General features: G+C 39.6%; 1 protein-coding gene across 3 annotated transcripts in view; it reads right to left on the bottom strand.

Annotated features, from left to right (window-relative positions):
- The window catches only part of si:dkey-178k16.1 (band 4.1-like protein 1), a 61254-nt gene extending 41189 nt beyond the window's left edge, over positions 1 to 20065 (bottom strand). For all 3 annotated transcript variants that reach the window (XM_036136382.1, XM_012873455.3, XM_036136391.1), the window contains exon 1: positions 19840 to 20065. The gene's annotated coding sequence lies outside the window, so the exon portion shown is untranslated. The remainder of the gene's footprint in view (positions 1 to 19839) is intronic.
- Between the last annotated feature and the right edge of the window lie 1329 nt (positions 20066 to 21394).

The following is a 21394-nucleotide window of genomic DNA, read 5'->3' as shown; positions in this document are numbered from 1 at the left end:
CGTAAATAATGTCCAATGTCTGGTGACAGCAAAAATAGGTCAATGAGAGGCTGGATTTTTTTTAATGGAGGGTTTGGTGATATTAACAGAATCCTTCAAAGAAACTGTCCAGAAGAAGCGAAAGGGGAGAAATAAGTTAATTTTATAATAGCCAATAAATGTATGTCTACAAGAAAACAGCATGTTCATCTTTAAAGAGGACAGCCCAATTAAAACTTTTTCATCAACCTGTTTTGTTTTTTTTTCCTGTTTGGAGCTTGCTAGGCTGTAGCACAGCAGGACGTATCTTTAATGATAAGTCGCCCTTCATTTTGCTTCCTCAAAACTGAGAGCAGTCTGGCCCCTGAAAGGCAGCAGATGTGATACTCTTTTCAGAGTTCCTTCACATCTTCAAAGAGGCGGTTTGATTCATTTATTTTTGGAATAACATAATTAGTCATTTGCACACAGAGATTTAGACCATTTCTGATTATGTTTTCAGAAGCAATTTTTTTTCTCAAGGCTGACATCTTTAGGAAGAAGGAAACAAAAAGCCAACAAACACTAAGAAATTGTTGCTTGTATTTGCTTTATGGCCCAATTTTAAAGTCTCTCAAAGGATTCTGTATCAGATTCAGATTTTGACTTTGACTAGTCCATTCTAACACGACTATGTTTTGATCTAAACCATTCCATTGTGGCTCTGACTGAATATTTAGGGTTGTTGTCCAGCTTAAAGGTGTACCTCCACCCCCATCTTTAGTCTTCAGAGCCTGAAACAGTCCAGCTTACTCTGCATTTAGCTCCATCCATCTTCCCCTCAACATTGACCAGGGCTCCTCTGTCCTGCTGAAGTAAAGCATTTTTACAGCTTGACACTGCCACGTCCATGTTTCACTGTGGCGTCTTCAAGGTGATGTATTAGTTTTCCACCCAACAGCATTTTCCATCTAGTCTCATTTGACAAAAGAGCTTGCTTCTGCATGTTTGCTGTGTCACCTACCAGGCCTACATGGCATACATACTGTGTTACATTGCAAATGTTACGTCTAACGACCTAACCTGAACATATCCACAAACTGATCCCTGACCTGTGTTCCTTACTATCCATGGTGCTGTTTGTTGACTCATGTTTTTTTTAATTTTAAATAAACCTCTTAGCCCAAAAGTCAAAAGTATGAGGAGAATAAAAAACACAGGTGAACCCAGGAGGCAGTTGGCTGTACTGGGTTTTAATCAGGGATATCAGAGAAAAGACTGCATACCCCAGACAGATTTAGATTTAAAGTAATCTTTTATTTTATCAACACATTTAATTTTACTGGAAGCAATAAAATTGTTCAGGTCCCAACTTGAATCTGGTAAAACCTGCGGATGGAAGTAAGGATAATGGTGATGGCATTTTCAGAGGAACTTTGCAATAAGCTTGTCGGAAATTAGAAGACGGCTGCAATTGCTGTGACTCCAAGAAAGATTTTTTTCTATTAATTATTGGGTATAAATATTCTATATGTTATTTAAAAATATTAAATGCAAACAAAAAAAAGGAACAATTCTTATTTTTTCTAAGAATTTATACTACCTTAGGATTGTTTTATTTTCTTTTAACTAATGTCTCTAGTTCAAACAAACATCTTGAGTCAGTCAAAATAGGTTTATATCAAAATCTACCAGGGGTTTGTTTAATCTTTGGTTTAACTGTATTTTCCCCCACACTCCACAATTAAGTGCCACTTTGTGCTGGTACTGCAGATAAAATATCAATAGAAAAATGAAAGTGCATTATGGCAGCAAAGGAAAACTGTGAAAATGTTCAAGGGGAGTGAATATTTTTGCAAAGCACTGAAATTGTGCAATAGCAACAATCTGCTGAGAGGTAGAGCCAAATGAGTTCAAATATCAACTCTATTGTTTCATCATGACATCTATCTTATCTCAAATCTGATCTATCTACTACAAAGACCCTTGTAAAGCCAGATAGATCTCTTCACTGTAACACAAGCTTTTATTGTCAGCCTCAGTGAAGCACCTGCCAGAACAACGTGCCGGTGGAATCGCAGCGGGACTTGAATAAAACCTTCATGTCTTGAGAGCGCTGATTTCACTCATGTCACGACTGCAAAGTTAACTAATTATTTTATTTTGGGCCTTTTTATGAGTCAGTCACTCCAGGTCTGCATCAGTTCTGGTCTCTGCACAATTAATCATCTGTGCGAGAGAGTTAATGGAGTCAGAGACGTGTGAGGTGCTGAAACTCTAAATTCCTGCAACAATCAGGCTCCCATTAAAAGGTCTTGTCACACTTCAGGCCCGGGTGGACGCAGAGACTGAGCCGTTGGCATGGTTAGGCTGAGTTTATTTTATGGTTCTCTTGGTCAGACAGGCGGTGGAATCCAAGGTGGTCGGCGAGGAAGCAGGTTCAGTCAGGCAGAGGACAAGGGAGGAAACAGGCAGCTTAGAAATATGCCAAACCTGTGACTCAACCAGACAAATGGCCTGAAAGTGTTACCACTGGGGTTAGCCAACAATCTGACACGTGCAGGTGGAGAATCCATCCGTATATGGTAGCATCTGCTGATCATGGTGATGACGCTCAGGTGCGAAGGTCACAGCACAGCAGCAGGTGTGGCAGGTCTTCTACTGCTAATTCAGTTAAGTTTTCTTTCTTTCTTTTTTTTGGTAGCGGTTCTAAATCTTCAAAGACAACAAAAATCAGTTAACCATGTGGCTGAATAATTTCAGGCCATTAGAAACAACGAAGGGTATTTAAGTCGCCATGAATGTAAAATTGGTTGTTGGTGCAAAACGGGCTGGTCAGAATATTTCTATTAGGAATTTCAGGCACAACCATCTCCCTGGTTTACAGAGTTGTCTGAAAATAGTGTAAAAAAAAATACAGTGAGTGACAGCTGTGTGAACAAAATGCCTTGTGGGTGTCAAAGGAGAATAAGCAGATTGATTTGTGATGATACAAATTCATACGCAGCTCAAATAACCACTAATTACAACCAAAGTATGTGTAATTTACCCCTGAGTGAACAACACACCCAACCTTGAATCAAATTAGCCACAGCAGCAGAAGCCCACACCAGGTGACACCTGTAAGCTCTTCTAGGCCCCCCACTGTGACTGGATCTGTGTCCAACATGGGATACGGTGGAATGGGAGCTTCACACTGTAGATGTGCAGCAGACAACGTTGAAACTGCTGTGTGATACTAATATTTCAAGGACCAAAAACAACGTGGAACGTTTGTGACACTTCTTGTGATCCATGCCCCAAAGGATTACAGCAGTTTTGAACAGATTGAAGCCGCTACTAGCGAGATGTACATAATGAAGTCAGAGGGGGAGTGCATTTCATCCATATTTTTCCCTAATATTGTTTTATTGTGTTGCTTATTTCTATGTGTTGATGTAATTAAACAAGTTTAAGTTATATATTTTGATTTTCTTTTTCAGTTTTGACTTCCCTGCAGAGATTCAAAGACACAGTAACAACCCACAATTCCACAATAAAAAGGAAATCTGCAAAATGTGTTTAAAATACAGATAACGACAAAAGCTGTCAATGTGGGACAACAAAATGTGAAAATAAACAACACCAGGACCTAGTAAAGTTTCATTTTACTTTGGTGAACATGCTGTTGAAAAAAGCTCTGTTTCCTATCTTGCAATGAATGTTGGTGTTTTAAAAAACGCCTGCAACCCAGCTGTAAATTTGAGAAAAATTAAGAGATGTTATTGAACATCAAGGTATGCATCTCACTTTGATTCTCTCCCCTAGTGAATCTTTTTTTTTTTAAACTGAGATTAATAGAGTTGTTTTAAAAGTGATTTCTCCCCCTTTCATATTAAATTATATGCTGGCCATGTAAAAGTGCCCAAAAGTAGTCAGATAGAGTGAGAGATGCTTTAACTTTTCGCTTTTAACCATCCAACTTTCCTGCAGGTCAGTACAGTGTCTTTTCAGAGTAGTGTTAGATTAGTGATATTATGTTTGATTCAATGCTGTGATATTTGATTGCAGTTGCATTGTTTCTGTTGTAGTGATGCAAATGTTAATTATGGATCTGACTGTAGACATAAGCAAGTTTAAAGTTTTAGCTATTTTTCAGATGTTACTTCCCTGACCTGTTAAGGTCAACATCTGCCATACTGGAACGGCATGAAGCTGATGGATAATAATAATAAATTCCTTAACACTTTATTTTAAAACGGTTAAATATATATTTTAATACCTCACTTAGAGCACAATAAAATACTGATTAATATTAGGACTTTTGACACATCTTTACCAAAGGCACCAACAGCAGAGGAGGGCACTCGCCGTCATAGAACTCAAAATAATGTCTACATAATCTTTAGCTACTGGTTACGTTTAGGTTAAATCTACCAAATTTGCTTATGTGCAAAGATATACATCCTATAGTTCATTCTGGCTGGGAGGAAGCATGAGTCACTTCCACCTCCCGCATTGACTCTGTCTGTATAGGAGGGTACAGATGGTCCCTCACTGTTGTATACTTTTACAGCTTTTTCCTCATTTTACATTGGTACAGTATGTGACTGTCAAGGAGGAGATACCTATTTTCAAATCAAATAAATCTGCTTTCTTTCACTCAGAAACATTGCCTCCCTCCTCTTCTCACAGAGATTAGGTGTGTTTAATTGATCGGTCACATTTACTGAAACTTTTACTGATCAAGATCAAATAATGTTCCCCTTCGATGTGCATTCAGTTGTCACAGTTAAATCAGAATTATGCATTGAACTCGACTTTACCATTACAGAAACATCTCAAGAAAAAAAGTATTGGTATTTTTGGACCAAAAAGTATTGGTGTTTTTTTCACATTTATGTTTTAAATTAGTTTTACTTAATGTGTTTTGGATCAACAACACATTTCAACACCGGACAAAGCATGCCAGTTAGTCTACCTCCGGCAGACTAAGACATAAAAAGATTGGGGCTTTAGAGCGGTCTTGTGAAAGTCCAGACGTGAATCTGATTGAGATTAAACACGCCTTTCATGCTTGAAAAGTGTTAAATGTTTTTTTTCAAGAAGACTGAGCAGGGATGTAAATGAGTAAAATCAGTTATTGCAAATGTTTCGTGGCAGCCATTGCCCCCGAAAGGCGACACAACCAATTGTTAAGGAGTCATTGCTTTTTTATGTAGGGCCAGGATGGTACAGAACACTTTCTCCCTTTCTCCTCTTAATGCATAAAATCATATTTTAAAGCCTGTTTGAAAAAATAATCTCAAGTTATCTTTGTCTGGCATTAAAATTTGATCATCTAAAACATTTAGGAATGACAGCAAAGCAACTGCAACTAGCATCTCTAGGGATGGCTCGTGTTCTTATAAATTTGCACATCAACCATTACCTGTAAGAGCCATCATTCACAATCATCTGTGGGACTGTTAACCAGTCGCTCACGAAATAGCTTCCCACCGCAGAGGTCTCCACGAACATAAAAGATACAGACAGCTCACGATACGGTGTAACAAAGAAAAAGCGTCATGGTCTGCAACAGGCCAGGCTAGATATATTGCCAGATAGTAAAACACAGGATGGCTGATCATCTGGGGCAAAATAATGTCAATGATGCATCATTCGCTAGAGGCTTGCCTGAGCACATTTGTCTTTGTGTCATTCCTCAAACAAAGCCTCTGTCAGTTTAAAGCCCCCCCCCCCCCCCCCTTAAAATTGATGTGTCTACGGGAAGCTGTCAGTTGCCCACAGGCCCGTCCTTCATCAGGGAAATGGTGGGAGAAATTTGTCAAATGCAGCATTTCAAAAATATGTCACAGCAGAGCACGGGTACCACGGATATTTAACAGCTTGTAGATTTCTCTCACCTCACTAACACATAGTGCTGTGAGGAAATAGTGCATGTGCTGCTAGCGTCGAGTGTTTGTCCACATCCACAGTGCACTGGTGAAGGAAAATAAGACTGTTACACACAAGTGAGAGCCAAACTGTGGGAAGCTAGCAGCAGCTTCCCACTTTTTCGGTAAACTTTTTTTATTTAATACTGCTGTGTTTAAGACAATGCATGATTTTTTGGTTATTTTTAGGTTGAAAGCATTATTTCTCAAAGACAGAATAATAACCCACAGAGATCCTAAAATATCTTGTATCCCTTTTTTTAAATTTAGATCTCTCATCAGCACATCCAACCAGCTGGATGCTGCTGACTGATTTGTAGTACCACTTTTAGATCAAAGCACAACATTAAACTCCCGCCTGGATAGGTAAAAATGGATATTTGCTATAAAAAAAATACACTTCTGATGTTTGTACATGAAAGGACTCTCTTCTTAAGAGGTTCACAGTTTAAACCCTTCTACGTATTTAATTTAGTTATTTCATAAGTTAAACCAACATTGTAAATGCAAAATGCATTCTGAAACAAACTGGTGAGCCCAGCACCGTCATCTCAAGGTAAAAAACAAAAATTTTATATATATGTTTATTATTCTTTTTTTCCTTTTTCAATAAATCGATCCAAACTACAAACTTTCACCATATCTTATCTATAAACTAATCAACAGCTTCCATTGTGATGCTGTTTTTTAAATGTAATAAAATCAGATAAAGGTTTAAGAGATGCTTTGATTGATAATGAAGACCATCTTGTAATACCAAAAAAACTACTATCTCTATCAAAGAACATGCATCACTTTTTTTCTTTTATGTGTTTCAGTACCTACAAATAAAAGAAGATCAGAACCAGCCAGGATCAGAACTGGCAGCTTAGAAATCTGTATCGGCCAGCCTGCTTGGTCCAGCTCTACTAGTCATAAGTTTGACTTGAAATGAATTTTCTCTTTTGGATCCTAGGAGTTGAAAATTCCTTTGCTAAGACTTTTAAATAAAAAAAATCTGTTTTAGAAGGCCGTGTCTTTTTTTCATTAATTTAAATTTTCAACAGAGCACACATTATGTTTGTGGATTTTATGAGGACTGAGATTACTGCAGGACAGAAGGCAGAACCTGCATGGCTGAGTGGAGGTTTAATGAAGAAACAGGACTACATGAACGAGGCAAAAGCAACATAAAGAAATTTCAGAGCTTAAAGGGGCCATGAAAACAAATTTCATTTTTCTAAGGTTTTGGGGGGTTAACATGATTTGTTGTGCACTGATGAGGCCCGGGGAAGCCAGCTCTGGATCCCAGCTGCATAACGTTCCCGTGTTGAGAATCTTTGTGAATACAGGCACAGGTGTTTTGGAGAAGGGATGGATCTAAAAGTAGCAGGATAGAAGCTCTCAGGGCCAAGGAGGAACAGGAGTAAACTAGACTGGAAGCAGAACATGTGAGTCTGATTAACTAGCAGCTGTGGTGGGGAAAGCATGTAGCTGGTGATACTTAGAGATTGACTTGAGAATCACATTGCATTAATATAAAAGGGAAACAAATTACATAAGAACAAAAACTGAGAGAACATGACTTAAGAAATAGAGTGATATGGGATAAGATTTCACTAAATGTAACATTAAAGAAAACTGACCACCACAGTGATTAAATTAACTTAAATCCTTCAACTCAATTTGCCTATCAGTTTGCTGTGGGTACACCTATATTTCTCCACTTAAGCATGTCTTTTTTTTCAGTTAAAATGGTGGAGGTCACTTAAAAACTCGCAGATAACTTTGCTGACTTAACAACCTGAAGTAAACAAGTCCATCATAGGACAATGTGTATCACGATAATTCTTTATAACAGTATAGTTTTAAACACTAAATTGTCATATGCGCTGGGCAGTATCAACCAAATGACTTCCACAAGAGATATTCCCCATTCTATTAGCTAATTATTGATAATTTCTCATTATGTGATCACTCTCTGACCTCCCTCGTTTTACAATCAATTCCTCTTCATCATCATCATTCATCAACCCTGCGGAGCAAGAATGGCTTGGGGAACCAAGGTGAACCATGATGGGCGGTGGAGTAACTGAGGGGAGATGTTCTTGTTCAAGATTAACCGAATACAAACATTCATTAAACCCGTGGCCCTCCGTAGTCTTAGACAGAGACGGTGTCGTATAATTCTTAAGTCTGCTGCAAATCCCCACTTAACAAGATGAATTATATGACATGCAAACCAATGAGGCTGCAAGTTCATCCTTTCAGAGAAAGTTCCAGGTAGGCTGATTTTAGCTGCGTCTGCATGTGTAAGGACTTTCTTTAAGAAGTCTGCATTCAGCTTTAGTTGTTATATTTCAGCATTTTAAATACTTTGTTGTCCTTTTTAAATGAGAGGACAGTTTGAGTGATGAGCACACTTAGCATTATCTGCATCATTACCACCTGGAGAAAAAGAAGGTGGGAAACTGTGCACATTAAAACTGTTAGAGAAGGACTTTTGGAGTGGGTCACTGTAAAGTTCAGCCTATCTGATTAAAAGGAAATCAGCCTGTGAAATCCCATAAAAAATGAGCTGTCAAAATGCATGATTTGATTTATGAGATTAATATCCTAAATGTTAATAAGTTCATAAGTGAAAGAGCAAACATGTTCAGCACTGTCCCACAAGGCAGTTCTTACATCCATTTAGTAAAGTAAATTGTGTCGGGAGATCAAACAAGTTAAGAGCAATATGGCTCCTTCTCGAGACAACCATTCAATGAGAAAACTATTGAAATGTTGAGAATGCTAAGGGTCTCCAAAAACGTATCCACTCACAGCTTAGACCTCGTTGACACATGCAACTTGGCTAAGTTAAACCACAGCATTAGGCTAAGGTTACGTTTTTAACTACAGCCTCATAATGGCCACCGGCTTGGCAGTGGTCTACTACAAAGAACAGAACTATACTTAAAAGTGTCATGATTTAGGTTTGTTTGTTTGTTTTGGACTTTTCTGGACTTGAAGTTTCAGCCTGTCACCTCTCAGCCACAGAAACCCTCCGATTAGCTCAGTCATCAGCCCAGACCAGTTCCTCCTACTGCCACTAATCAGTTCCTACTCTGCTCACCTGTCCCCCAGCCTTCATATACCTGCCTCACTCACCCAACCTTGTGTGTTCTTGTGTGCGCTCCATCTGCATCTGTTCAAGTCTGGTTCTGCCAGCAACTCCTGATCTGTCTCTGCATAGAACATTTCCAATAAACCCCCTTTTAACATAACTCTGTGTTTGGCTGAATTTCGGGTTCACACCTACAATCGTTACACAAAGAAAAATAAGGACATTTTCTCAGCAGGAAATCAATGGAGTGTTTGCCTCGTTTCTGAGAGACAAACTATTCAAATTGTTAAAAGAGCTAATCTCTATCCTATTGTATTTCTATAAAAGCTTTGACTTTGAGTTTTCTTTATTTGCTGTGTATTTAGCAACACAGTTAAAATAGGAGTTTGTGTTGTTAAGGAATTGGAAGCGTGAGGAGCATTGTGTTATGCAGCTCGAAGGAGGAGTACAGCCCTTAACCGGGTGCTCTAGTGTGTGTCAAGCTAACAACAGCTAGCGCGTTAGGTTAGTTGACAGATGGGAACTTTACTGACCTTTTTATGTCACTTTTAAAGCCTGGTGGTTTCTATTGAACCTCGGCATTTAACCCATCCCCGTTGGGGAGCAGTGGGCTGCCACTGTAGGGTGCCCGGGGAGCAGTTGGGGGTTAAGGGTCTTGCTCAGGGACTCCACTTCGTGGAGAATCGCTCCACGAAGGATGCCTTCTCGATGGAACTTCACCCAACTCTGATTCATCTGCAGCATCCCAACCTATGTCAGGCTGATATTTGTGGACATCAGCTCAGCCTTCAACACCCATGCTCCCAAATATGCTGGCCCTGAAGCTGCACAACCGAGGATTATCTGCACTGCTCTGCTCCTGGATCAGCGACTCAACAACAGGCCCCAGGTGGGACACAACAGGGCTGTGTCCTCAGTCCTGCTCTCTTCAGCCTCTTCACACACGACTGCTTTGCTATTCACCCAACAAACATGGTTGTGAAGTTTGTGGACGACACCATTGTGGTGGGTCTCATATCCAACAATGATGAGACCCACTACAGAGAGGAGGTCCACATTGTGACACAGCTGTTCTCCAGGAATAACCTTTTCAACACCATCAAGGACAAGGAGTATATTCTCTGCCCAAGCGGTGAGGGCTATCTCCTCCTGTTGAAAACGAAATAAACCACCTGTCAAGTTCATAGTCTGTGACATGTTACAAACACACCACTGGTTCCAAAGGTTCTTGATTTGATTAGAATTATTTACAGTCTCTCGCACGCAATTATGTAATTTGCACACTTCAGTTTTTCAGGGAATGTCTGTTTGGACATCCATGCAAACTGCACAGTTCTGTAACTCCAATATCTAAATTTATTGCACTGTATTGCAGACTGCTATCTGACTTTTTGACTTGAAAATGAGTTTATTAGCTGCTAATATTATCTTGTGTCTGACTGTTTTGTGTAACTTGTGTGCATTCGGAGCTGGTGTCTGTTTCATCAAAAATGTCATCATGGTAACACATGACAACAAAGATTGTTGATTGATTTTGATACATTTCAGAGAACCTGAGTACTCTGCACAAAGTTAGCATGATGAACATTTGTTAATTGCAGAAAGGATTGAAGCTTACTTTTACCCCTGATTACAAGAATATAGAGTATTCTGAAAAGCACTGATGAAAGCCACACTTAAGTCTTTGATTATTGTGATTTAAGTGTGATTACACTCCAATCTCTGGGTACAGAGAAAGCATGGTCCAGTGGACAAGTAACCGGAATGGGAAATTTAAATCTGCCTTAAGTTTTCTCCATTTCTTTGATAAAAAAAATAATATTTACATAAAGTCAATTCAGAACTTTAGTCATTGTTTTTATGTTGGCCATAATAAACAAATCAGATTATAATACAGCTAAGTCAATGTATTCATCAATTTGTTTAACTACTTTATTTTGTACAGGCTCAAGAGGAAGCTGTCTTTGCCAGCTGCTATCATCCAAAAGGTGGGTGTATATTCTAGACTGGTTCCAAGTCCATCACAGAGTGAACATAGAGATAATTTAAGAATTATTAGTTATCCCAACTGCTTGTTTTTGGATTATGGGAGTCAATCAGAATATTACCCATTCAGATGTCCTGAATGACTAAGTTTCAAACTGGAGAGGTACTTAATAGCAAAGGAGTAAACCACCATTTAATCCAATCCAATTCAGAACAGTACTATTTAGAAAATTAATTAATGTGGTAAGATAACCAGTGAATCGAGTATTATCTTCCTTTAGGTTTACTCTCCCTAAGCATGCATGTAGTAGGCTATGTCTATGAAAACATGAGTTGTTGGTGAGCCACTTATTTACAAAAACAGACACAAAATGTCGAACAATTTATATTTTGTTTTTACACAATTCCTTCCAGATTTTCTAAAAATCTGTTAATACAAAATTAATACAACACCCTTACCTTTTATTAAAAGGCAAATCATTTTGAATTAACTCATTGTTAAGAAACCTGTCATCAACTCTGATGCAAAGATGGTTAAGAAACCTAATATATATTAAACAAAGATATTTTATTGAGTGGATAACATGATAATGTCAGTGTGCAGGCTTTAAGTGTTTGCTAATTATAAAAATTACCAACAGATAGAATAATAAGATAATTCATGATTAAACTGTATAGTCATCCTTTCTGTCGCAAGGATCTATTAAACTGAGCATAGGAGGGGTGTTTCCTGGATACTCGCTGTAAAACGGTTCGCCCTCACACCTTAATGTTTCAGCAATCTTCACTTTCAGTCAAATGGAATAAAAAGCTTCACTCTAAACCAGTGACAGGAAAGTGACAGGAACCCCCCCCCCCCACACACACACACACACACACACACACACACACACAATTTCTAACCAAAGTTGGGAGTGATGCCACCAACAATACTTAACACAAAGACATCGGACGAGCCTGTTTAATATGCAGTTACCATGGGAACTCCAGCCTAACATCATCTGTCAAGCATATCAAAATAAGATAAAGGAAATAACAAGAGGGATAGAGAGAACAGCCCGTGGGGATTTTTTTGGCTGGTTGACACATACACATGTGTGAAGGAGGGAGGAAGAGGTGAACCGTCACATGGCACCGTGCTGAAGGATGTGACAGTTCGTGCAAAGAAAGGCACACAGATGTGACAGGGTGGAGACAGTGGTCGTGGTGTACTTGTAGGAGAATGACCACAATCTTAGACCACAACATTATAAAAGATAAAGTTAGGAACATTTAAGGTAATGTACAATAGATTATGGATTAATATGGATTTTTTTTCCTCTGGGAGAAGCTCAAGGTTTAGTTGTAGATGTTTAGTGTACAAGGATCAATTAGAATGAAAAATGGCAATGTGTATTATTGCTACTTTATTTACAGCATCATTAAGTTAAATTTATTTATATTTTCAGTTCAATTTTATTTATATAGCGCCAATTCATGACACGCCATCTCAAGGCATTTTACAAAGTCAAATTCAATCAAATCATACAGAAATATTGGTCAAAAAGTTTCCTTTCTAAGAAAACCCAGAGATTGCATCAAGTCTTGACAAACAGCATTCCCTCCTCATGAAAGAGCGTAGTGCCACAGGGGACAGTCATCTTCATTGTCCATGGCTTTGCAGTAATCCCTCATACTGAGCATGCATGAAGCGTGGTGGAGAGGAAAACTCCCCTTTAACACGGAGAAAAAAACTCTAGCAGAACCAGGCTCAGTGTGAACGTCATCTGCCTCAACCGACTGGGGATTAGAGAAGACAGAGCAGAGACGCAAAAAGCACAGAAGCACACCTTGATCCAGGAATCCTTTCCAGGATTTCCCTCAGCATATTATAAGCCTGGCAAGCTAAAATTGGCTGAAACTGGAGAGATATGATCTCTCTTGTTGATTTTCATCAGAACTCTTGCTGTAGCATTTTGGATCAGTTGAAGACTTTGAACTGCATTTTTTGGACTTTCTGACTGTAAAGGATTACAATAGTCCAGCCTTGAAGTGACAAATTCATGAACTAGTGCTACTCCTGGACAGAATATTTGTACTTTCGAAGATATTCTGGAGGTGAAAAAAGGTAACCCTGGAAACCTGTTTAAAGGTATACTATGCAACCGGCGAGGCTCCCCCCAGAGGGCGAAAGTAAAAGTGCACTGTAATAAAGATGCTCAGCTGTTCTGGTTTCTCCATCAAGCCAGGCGCGGTTGTTTTGAGCTTAGCAGACAGGCGAACGCAACGAAAAGTGGAAAAAACGGCAGTACAAACAATGACTAACACAGTGAAAGTATGAACATCAAGCTTCCCGCAGCGCTATCTTGGCGTGGCGGCCGCCGCGGCCGGCGCCGCCTCGGCAGTTTTATTATTATTATTTATTTATTTATTTTATGTTGGCGAGACGCTACCGCCACCGCCTCGCCAAGCCGCAGCCGCCGCAGCCGCCGCAGCCGCCTCGCCAACATAAAAAAAAAAAAAAATAATAATAATAATAATAATAATAATAATAATAATAATAATAATAATAATAAAACTCGATATGCTTGCATGTTTATTTGACGTTAACACGCGGTTCTTTGTTGTTGCTTTTGCGCGTGCATATAGTGAATGGCAGGGCAAAAACACATGGAGTTCTCGCCGTAAAGTGAGACTTCTGTGTGTGCAGGCCGTGAGCTCTTGCAATTGCAAGTGCGGTATTTCCCCCACAGACCCCCAGGGCGGCCGAGAAAACCTTTGTTCGACCTGAAATGACTCATTTAATCATCCAAAACGGTATGGAACACATTAATTAACTGAAAAATGTTGCATAGTATGCCTTTAATATGGGATTTAAATTTTAATTTTAAATTACATATCTTGGTCAAAAATAACACCAAGGTTTTTTACTTTAATACCAGAGGCCAATTTAATGCCATCCAGCTTAAGTGATTGATGAAGAAGTTTATTTTTTAAGGACTCTAAAAGGTCCACAAACAGTTTCTAAACTTAGTGTGAATGATGAACGAACAGGTAATTCTGCAGTTATTTGTTTACGGATTAGCTTGACCACCCACCACTGGTAAGGTCCAAATATTTCTCTTGTTCTTTTGTTAGCTTCAGATAAATGAATCCACAACATTTGAGGTAATTTGAAATGTATTTGATGGCAACATTTCAAACTGCTACAATATGTGACATTATAGGGTAAAAGAGCCAACCAATCAGGAAGACAACTGTGAGCCTCCACAAGTCTGTTTCATCTTTGTACGCAATTCTTTCCTGGTGGCTGAAAGTGCCAAGTTCTTCTTTTAAAACAGTTATTTGCAAATATAAACACAATGATAACATCCAGATAACCAAACATTTCAGGATGGAGACAGGTTCTGTGCTGGAGATATGAACGTGTTGGTGAAAAATGTGTATATAAACCCCAAAACAAAAGGAGAATACTTTTAAGGCTGATGGAAACTGGCAAAAGAATATCAGTATCCACAGTGAAAAGATTGTTGTATGAAGATATGCTTATGGTATTGTAAGGAAAAACCCTTTTGCAGAAACATTGAAGCAGCATTTCATGACATAAGCCAGGAACTTAAAGCTTTGGCAAAAATCGTTCTCAAACAAGGAAACAAACATCATCAGCATACCACTCCACACAACACAATCTGTCTACCTAAGTTCCTGTGGATATATTTACCTCACTCTATGGATTCAACTCCAACAACAGTAAGAGTCAGCTACTTTTCACTCCTTATAACATTCTATCAAACTGTTCTCCATATAACAAACACCTACCACACCTTCTTGGTGTCGCCCCAGAACCCACTCCTGAACCCCGGGAAAAAAAACAAAAAACATTAATCCTGTCAATAAACTGTTTAAACTGTCCTCAATCATCCATAGTCGTTGCATGAACAGGGGTCTCAACACAAATCAGCGAGACAGAATAATCTGGCTAAAGAGTTCCATTAGCATAACTACAGACTGCTGTTATGGAACAAGGCATGCTCGATGCCTTTTCCTTACATGATTCAGGTACTCACTCAATGACTCAACACCGCTGCTCAGCTTTTGGACACAGTAATCAAACAAATTCAACTGTGGAATGTCCAGGCTAACTCCACCCCTTTTCTTTCCACAGCTCCCACTGGTTCTTCCCTCATGCCTGTGTTCCAGGAAGCCATCTCTCTGAAAACCGAAATTATTCGGGTGAGATCGACAATTGTTGGGGCTTACTTCTCCAGTTTGCTCTACTGTTCACCGCTCTTGGCAGTTATTTACGAATGACACAACACAAGTGATATCTCATATGTCATTGGTCTCCTCAAAGACATAGCCCTCAGATGGGTAGAGGCTGTTATCAACGAAAACACTATTCACTTACAATGTGTTTATTGAATCATTGAAACAAACTTTCTCACATTAAATTAGCAAAAAAAAAAAAATCTGCTGGTCTCCTGGACTTTAACTCAGGGAAACAGATTTTTAGCAGATCTAGTTAGTTAGGTTGAGGCAGATGACCGTTCACACTGAGCCTGGTTCTGCTGGAGGTTTTTCCTTCCTGTTAAAGGGGAGTTTTCCTCTCCACTGTCGCTTCATGTATGCTCAGTATGAGGGATTGCTGAAAAACTGTATAAATAAAATGTAATTGAATTGAATAGTTATAGAGTTTTGAATCCCTGCAACAGAATCTGGTTGAAGCTCATTCACTTTGACAGGAACCTTTCACCAAACGCTCAGTAAAAAACTCACAATCGACTGTTAGTTTCCAGGCCCAGTATAGCTGAATCCTTTGTGATGTCAGAAGAAAAAATAGTTCTCCTTTTCCCAGACTCGAGTGCATGCAAGTTGGCAAAACCTGGTTGTCTCCAGAAGAAAGAAAGCATAGAAGGGTTTCCGGACATTTCCTTCATTGCGGTCACTCCAGCCATTTCATGGCTTCCAGCCCCATCTGCCCAAATATCACAGCCTGCCAGTAAAAAGGGGGACAGTGGTGGGCTGGGTGCAACATGAAAGCAATCCCTGGTTCCAGATTCAGTCATCCATTCGTGTCAACCAGTATCAGTTCCCCATCCCAGCCCCTGTCATAGATCTTCTCCCTGGTGCCCCGCTTTCATCTGGCCAAATTTCTAACCTTTTGCACCCCAATTTACCAACAGTAACCTTTGAACAGATTATAAAACAATGCTTTAAATCATCGTTTGTTGAGGCATATGAAATGCCCCCAAGGTCGTCTGCTTTTCTTGCACGAAAAAAATCAGAATGGCAAAAATTTTAAATGTTGAAGGGGCACAGAGATGGGAACCTAGTTTAAGAACAGCCAGCATCTTAAATGAGAGAAAAAAATTGATATTTAAAGCCAAATGACTCAGTAGTTAGAATATATTTGCTTATCTAACACTTTACTTAAGTTCATTCCTTAAAATATGAAATGCTCTGGTGAGTGAATAAGCACAAAAAGGCTTAGAAGAGGCCTTTAAACATCTACAGGGAATTATTCCACTATCAGAAATAAGTTCCCTCCACAACATCAAACTAAGGTAAATGCATTGTTACAGTCCATCATTAATAAATGGTTTTATACATGTATGAATAAGAGGTTCACCAACCCGAGGTCACTAAAAGGACAATACCATAAAGGCAACATGGGATTTTATCTGATGATATCCAAATAGATCTTCCCACATCTGAAACAGGATTCTTTGAAGAGATAAACACATTACTCAATTGTAACAGAGCGGTAAGCGAGAAGAGGACTGAAGGGAAAAGGACCGGAAGACTCCCTCAGCTAAGGTTAGCCTTATCTGTTAAGAGGAGCGATGGGATGCATCGGGCATGCTGCCAGTGGAACTGGGTCATTGGTGTTTATTGAAAATGTGACCGCTGATAGTAATAGCATGATACATTCTGAATTATATAGGTATTATAGAAGTATACAATGTCTGCTAAGATGCTTCGAAGCGCTGCATATGAGACAGTGTGAAACAATGCAAACACACCCAGATCCTACCTACGAAGAAAAATCCAACGATTGCATGAGCCATCTACCATTCAGTATTTTTTTTTTTCATTTATGTTTGTCACAATTATGTGCATAATTATCCAAAGGTTGGCATTTAATGAAGGCAGATGTTGTTTTGGTTAAGAAAATTATTTTAAAAGCAGAAATAAAGCAGTAGACTATCTATAATTCTTTTAAAAAGTAAAGATGTACAACCCTGTTAATCTTAAAAAATGAACTTTGCTTTTCTCTAAACTTTTCAAGAAATCTCATCTGGCAATATTTTCTAATTTACAACCAAGTATATAACACAGTGAGTTCCTTTTTCCCTCTTAAACTCAATGAAACTCATTACTTTTACTTCTATTCAATATGATGGATATCAGCAATCACACTGATATTCTTCAAAGAAACCCATTACTGCAGGTGTTAAAAAACTGAATGTCTCTTCTTGTGATAAAATGTGGCCTGCCATATCAATACCCTTTTGTCCTACCACGTTACCAGTCATAACTTCAGGATGGTAATTTGTGCATCTTTTTTTTGGTGATAATGCACAACTGACAGTTTATTCCATGGTTTTATCTTTGATATGCCTTTCAAAAGCTCCTCTGACTTGAAAGTAATTTGAGTTTATCCAGTGGAGAGCTCCAGATAGGCTCTCTGCTTCAACGTGGTATTACAAATCAATCATAGGATGACTCCAAAAAGGCCTTGAGGGGAGAACTGTATTAAAGTTACCTTACCTTAAACAAGCATGCATGAATTATTATGCAAAACCAAACTGCCCTCTGAGAACACAGTTGCCAGAATTTAGGTTGCATCTTATCCGTTGTTTTGAAAAATGCAGAGCATCACTGCCTGTGCACGTCTACCATATAACCCTAAGTTTACCTAAAGAGTTGTTATACTAGTTGGAAAAAAAATAAGCAACAAAGAACGCATGCCACGAAAAGACGCTTTGCTCATTCATCTAATCCTGCAAAGGTCTGCAACAAAAGGAGCAGCACTCTGCGTTTGCACAGTGGTGATGAACTCCAGGGAGGCTAAAAGTGGAGCAGGTGAAAAGGAAAACCGAGATGGGAGGATGCACAGAGGGACAGAGGCATGGGTGGACAGATGGATGGATTTCAGATCTAATTTGCCTCCTCCCTTTGCCTGACTCTGCCTCGACAAACTCTGTAGTCTGAGAGATTCTGTGGCCTGTGGCGTGGCTGCAAAGGAGCCAGATACTCGAGGGCTCACAGTCTGTTTGACTTCGAGGAAAATGAACAAAAGGGGGCATTAGTGATGAGAACTGACAAGCTCGCTTGTTTGTGCAGGAAATGCAGAAATACAAAACGCTGGATGCCCAAACTACGGCATGTTATTTAATTGATACATGTTGTTTTTGCCATATAGTAGGCAGTTATTTGGAACATTTAGAAAAGGTACAGTGCATACCCCGATGCAAAAAAAATAAATATACATGCACGTTCAAAAAAAACTAGAAGAAATACTTCAGCATCAGTTAGTGAACTTCTGAATTTCTCAAATAGAAATGTCCTTGCTTTGAAGAGCTGCTAGTTTCTTAGTGACAGTTAACACCTTTGAATCCCTGTGCCGAAACCAATACATATTATATAAAACATTGTCTAGAGGCTTTTCTTCTTATATCTTGGAGATAAAGCCCATATTCTAAATTTGCTTTGAAATCCCCTTTTGTCATGTACATATCTACATGATAAAAACTAATTTTAACTAATAAAATCTACATCCACTAGTATACAGTAACATAAAGGCAACATTCATCATTTAGCTCAGCTAAACATGTGAGATTAAGATAAGATAAAGATTGTTCATGAGACGTGAGTCAGAGAACTCGAGTCTAAATGAAGTCATGCATCTTTAGAGCACATATCTAAGTCAAGTCGGAAGTCCTCAGAACCCCGGTTACCTGAGATAAAGACTTCATGAGACATGAGTCCCATATCTCGAGTCCAGGTGAAGTATTGCATGTTTAGTCAAGTCTGAAGTCCTTGTTTTTGCGGTTTAGGAGGACCTCAGGTCTGCGTGGCAGGACATGTGGTTCTCACACTATTCTTTGCTCAATATTGCCAACATGCTTACTAAAAACCACTTTGGTTTGATTAAACTGGAGCACTCACTTGCTCAAGCTCATTAAGCAGGTAATGTGTCATCTTCATTGTCTTCTGCTTTTCCCTGAAAAGCGATCTAATAAATTGGATTATGCATGGTCAGCTTGCCTCGGTTCCTTCCTGCCGAAACACACACGCACCAGCAGTTTCCTTCAAACTAACTGTACCAGTTTAGGACTCTTTTTCTACATTAACACCTTGTCAGATGTGGAGGTCACACGCTCAGGAGACCGAGGCACATATGCCTGCCCCCTGGGCCACACCCGCGTCAATACAGCTCATTATCTTAAGCATCAGCTGCTGGCCTATTGCTCCACACAATTCCTTGAGCTTTTGGAGAATTATAACCTTGGTAGGCTCGGTTCTCCTCCGTGCTTCCGGAGATGTGGAAGAGCGATAAAGGTGCACCTGCTTCCGACCGGGCCCCGATAAGCATGACATAAAGGATGCGCTCATTCTGTGCGGCTTATTATGCCAGCCTGCCGACCATGTTGGCAGCGTTAACGCTACGTTAACACCCTCCCATCCGCCCATGGACCTCCTAGCCACAAAAGCGATCCCTCTGCACGGCATTTAAAACGCTCGTTTCAGCAGCAAAGCTCATCACCGGCATGAGATGCGAACCTAGGCTTTTTTTTTTTTTTTTTTCCTGTCTGCTTCTGCACAATTGTCACTTCGCAATGACCGGTGAACGCAGCATGCGTGCACCTGCGCCCGCCGTAAAATTGGACAATACAATTAAAAACTGCCTACCTGTCCTGTCAGGTCCGGATGTTGAGAATCTGGTCATTGAGGTTGCAGGACACCGCCGCCACCGCCCCGGAGAGCGCCTTTCTCGCTCCCTCTGTCTCTGTCTTTCTCTCTCTCTCTCTCTCTCTCTCTACCGCGGGGAGATGCAGCTGCAGGCTGGGACAGCAGACAGGCACAAGCCGGTAGCGACTGCTAACAGTCAGGAGGGCTAGGAGGACAGAAGTGGGGCGTTTTCGCCGTGAGAGAATAGGGAACTCCTAACGTCGTGCGTAATATGCCGTGCGCATGAAACGCAGCGTCGTTGAAACTTGACGGATTCTTGGGCCGGAGCTCTCTTATAGGGTCTTTCTGAGCAAAAGATGTTCCAAATACACTCTCTTATCATTTTCCCGGCTACCCAGATTGTAAAACTATTTTTATTCCCTTTAGATAATTACATGGATGAGTGAAATGTGTGTTGCTGTTATTTAGGACCTTGCAAAAGAGGAAAGAAAATGTTTCTAAGTTTATTACATCCACTTTAGTCCAAAATCCAGTGCAACTACTTGACATCAGAACTCACCTAATGTCTAAACAGGCCCAGCCTGTGAATTCATCATCAGTATAAAGCTGCCCATTGAAACCTCATAGGTTTGCTAGGGGGAAGAAAAAAAAAACATCAACACCAAGGAAAGCTTCATAGATGTCAGGCATAAAGCTGCGGAGAAGTTTAAAGTAGGTTAGGTTTTAAAATAATAACCCGAGTTTTGAACATTTCTCAGAGCCAGCATCTTTAAGAAAAGAGTAGGAAACAACTGGGAGCCTACCAAGACATTGTCTCCCACCTAAACTGACAGGAAATAATCATAAATTATTCTGAGACATTGCCAAGACGCCTGTGGTAACTCTGGAAGAGCTGCAGAGATCCACAGCTCCGGAAAAACAAAAAAAATCTGTTAAAGGGCAAATTATTGGTTATACATCCCACAAATATAATCGAAGAGTGTCAAGAAAAATGTCACTGTTGAAAGAAAACTGTAGCAAGTTCCGTTTGCTGCTGGCCATAATAAGCCATGTAGGAGAAACAGAAAACATGTGGAAGGGGCTCTGGTCAACACTACCAAAACGTGAAGATTTTGATATTTATGCAAAATGCTATGTAAAATCAAAGCTAGCGCATCACCTTGAACACACATTTCCAACAGTGAACCGTGGTGGAGGAAGCATAATGCTGTGGAAAGGCTTTTCTTCGCCTGGGAAAGGGAACCCGGTCAAAGTTGATGGGAAGATTGCTGGAACTAAGTACATTTTTTTCAGTACACAAGGAACCCTTCCAAAAAACCAGGACCAAATCTTTGGGGTTAGATCCAGACATCTCTCTGTATGACTTAATAATTTACTTCACATCCAAACACATTGCATTTTGAAGATATCTAATTTTCAAAAGTGAAAAAAAATCTATATATGAAAAATGTGGTCTACATTTGTATTCATTCGTAGGACATTGTTCTACCGACTTTGTATTTGCAAAGCTCAGTCAGATTTAATGGAGAGTATTTAATGAACATACATTTTTAAA

Source organism: Fundulus heteroclitus, chromosome 1 (genome assembly GCF_011125445.2).
Source record: "Fundulus heteroclitus isolate FHET01 chromosome 1, MU-UCD_Fhet_4.1, whole genome shotgun sequence".
Taxonomy (NCBI): Eukaryota; Metazoa; Chordata; class Actinopteri; order Cyprinodontiformes; family Fundulidae; genus Fundulus; species Fundulus heteroclitus.
The sequence above is the reverse complement of the archived record's forward strand: the minus strand, read 5'-3'. Positions and strand labels throughout refer to the sequence as shown.